This window comes from Pseudoliparis swirei, chromosome 10 (genome assembly GCF_029220125.1).
Source record: "Pseudoliparis swirei isolate HS2019 ecotype Mariana Trench chromosome 10, NWPU_hadal_v1, whole genome shotgun sequence".
NCBI classification, from domain to species: Eukaryota; Metazoa; Chordata; class Actinopteri; order Perciformes; family Liparidae; genus Pseudoliparis; species Pseudoliparis swirei.
In genome coordinates, this window is record NC_079397.1 from 15,011,670 (window position 1) to 15,014,238 (window position 2,569).

At 41.7% G+C, this 2,569-nt stretch overlaps 1 protein-coding gene across 1 annotated transcript in view; it reads left to right on the top strand.

Moving 5' to 3' along the window:
• lrguk (leucine-rich repeats and guanylate kinase domain containing) overlaps nucleotides 1-815 on the top strand; it is a 17,935-nt gene extending 17,120 nt beyond the window's left edge. Inside the window, exon 21 of the mRNA XM_056425472.1 lies at nucleotides 1-815. This exon is cut by the window's left edge and continues 238 nt beyond it. The gene's annotated coding sequence lies outside the window, so the exon portion shown is untranslated.
• The last annotated feature ends 1,754 nt before the right edge of the window (nucleotides 816-2,569 follow it).

Sequence of the window (2,569 nt, forward strand, 5' to 3'; positions counted from 1 at the left end):
AGGAAGTCGATCCATCGGCGACGGTACCGAAGTACACCACTTAACATAGAAGATTAGTTAAACGGGTTAAATTACAAGAGCATCAAAAGTCTGTGTTTTTAAAAGTTAAAAGAAAACCACAGAACACACTCGTGTTGCTGTCTAACCCCGAGCGACTGCGAGTGTGATGCGTTGAACACGAGCCAAACACTCGATGTCAGACATACCTGTTGGCACTTTTACTGTGAAATGTTGCTCGTGCCGCAGCACGCCTGGATCTTTTACACTGGCTATATACTTTATGACTGATAAATGATGCGGTTACTGACCATATATACTGTATATAAGGAGACTACGGCATAATTATGGGGAAAGTTCTGTTTTACTCTTTGTAGAATTACTGGCATTCCGGCCTGAAGGTATTGCGTTGACATATGTTGTGATTAATGTCTGTCTTTCAGTCACGAGGAGTACAGCAGTGTGTTCAACACAGGAAAAAATAGTAAAATAGTTATTTTTGTCTATTTATATTAATGTGTGCTAATTCTTAACTAAAAGTAGTATCTGTTCATCCTGGAAAAGTTCTGCAAAGTATGTGATATCTTATGATGTTTTATGAATGTGGCATTCATTTTCCTGACAGTGAAGTGGCATTATATTTCCTACTTTTCACGAATCTCATCAAAGAGGATTTGCCATTGACACCTAGATGTGGATCCATCGTATGCAGCATGGAGCTGTTGTCAATAAATGATAAATACATCAATCTGTATCTCTTCTGATGGGATTATTTATTCAACTGGAAATGTATTCATATGGAAGTTGTTGACTGGAAATAAACAGTGAGCCATCACAAACAACTTAGTGTGTTTTTGTCATTTGTGTGTGTGTGTGTGGGGGGGGGACAGTCATACATATTTGCGCACCTGTGTGTGTCATTCTTAATTCATTAAGAAATGTAAATTGTCCTCTGTCACAGATGTACTGGTGCCTTGCGGGTGCATGTGAGCGTGCACATGTCGATGCAGAGACTCTGCACGCACACACCAAACACACCTGGCCATCCGTCATGCCGGTCGTCCTCTCAGCCAGCAGATGTTGCAGCAACCCCGTCATAATTCTTTGGGAGTTTGAACACCAGACGTGTTTCGGGCCCCTGGGGCGTAACCCACTTCCACTGCAGTCTGCACTGCATCTTATCGTGGATTAACATGATTTCCTTCTGCGCATTAACATACGTGGATGCAGCTATGTGCATGATAACGTTTTCAAAAGCCTTAAAGCCAAAAGAGAAGTATGACATGAGGAGCAGATGATTGACTGGGAAGTTTGCCTCTTGGTGTGATCGTACGTTACCTCCGATGATCTACACTTATTTGCCTCTGCTTGTATCTATTTTTCATGCATCTGTTACTGTCTCCCTGTCTCTCTTGTTCCTTCCTGTCGGCAGCGTTAGATATCACGGCTATGCGTACAATACCTTTGCATGGAATGTGCAGTTATGCATCTGTAATAGCAGCAGCTGTGTTTCTCTCGCTCTTTCTCTGCTGGTTTCTATCCATCATAAACCATAATGTAATTTAACACGTCGCCCGTAGAGAATATTTAAGCATCGTGCCGTACGAGTTTACAGCGCGCTGTCTACTGAAGCGCTCGTCTTCCCCCGCTTCACCAACATGATAAACATGTCAGACGCTTTCATCTCGACGACTCCTCGGGACGGCAACACGCCACCAGAGAAACGGCGAGCGCGTTCTCTGGAGAAACAAAGACTGCTCGCTGCTGTGCCTGCAGGAAGGAGTTGTTACGGGAGAGATAAGCAGAAGCACGTTATATGTATTCACAAAGGGTACCTGGTGTTATTCATATTTTACAAGCGACAGGAGGAAAGAGACTTTCTGTTTTTTTCATTCTTAAATATTACTAAATCAGTTTCGATTTAGTTTTCTAGTTGTGACAAAAATAATATTGCGAGACGCGGAAATGTTTTACTCTTTAAGTAAATGTATGTTTTTAAAACGTATCCAAGCTGCTAGTGTTTGATTTGACTAAACTAAAACCCGAAGATGCTTTTGTATATGGTGCTACTTTAAAGTTAACTTTACTCGATGGTACAGTACTAAATTATACTATTCTATGCGTGATTTTACTTTACCATACAATACGATGATAAACTGTTAACGTGCACGTCTTTCAAAGATAATCTCCGTATATATTCAGTATTTTCACGGTGGGAAATGGCCTTCTTTCCACAGCTCATGTATTCAGTCGTGTCAGCTGTCGGCTTCAGTTTCATAAAACGAAACTCTTATACAGCCAGAGCTATTTCCAAACTCAATTCCACTGTGCTAACAAGGTATAAAACTCTGGCTGAACCTGCTGTCATTCTGAGATAGTTGGGAAAAAAATGTATCCGGGCTGTTTGAATAATTTTTTTTGTAACCAATCAGAATGTCACAGTGATGGATCCAAAGTGTGTGCTCTGGTCACAGGTGCTCTGTCTAAACACAGGAGGGTTTCTAGAAGGCGCACAGAGACTTACTTCGCCCAATTTGACGAGGATCCTCCTGACCTGTTCCTGCACTCGTTT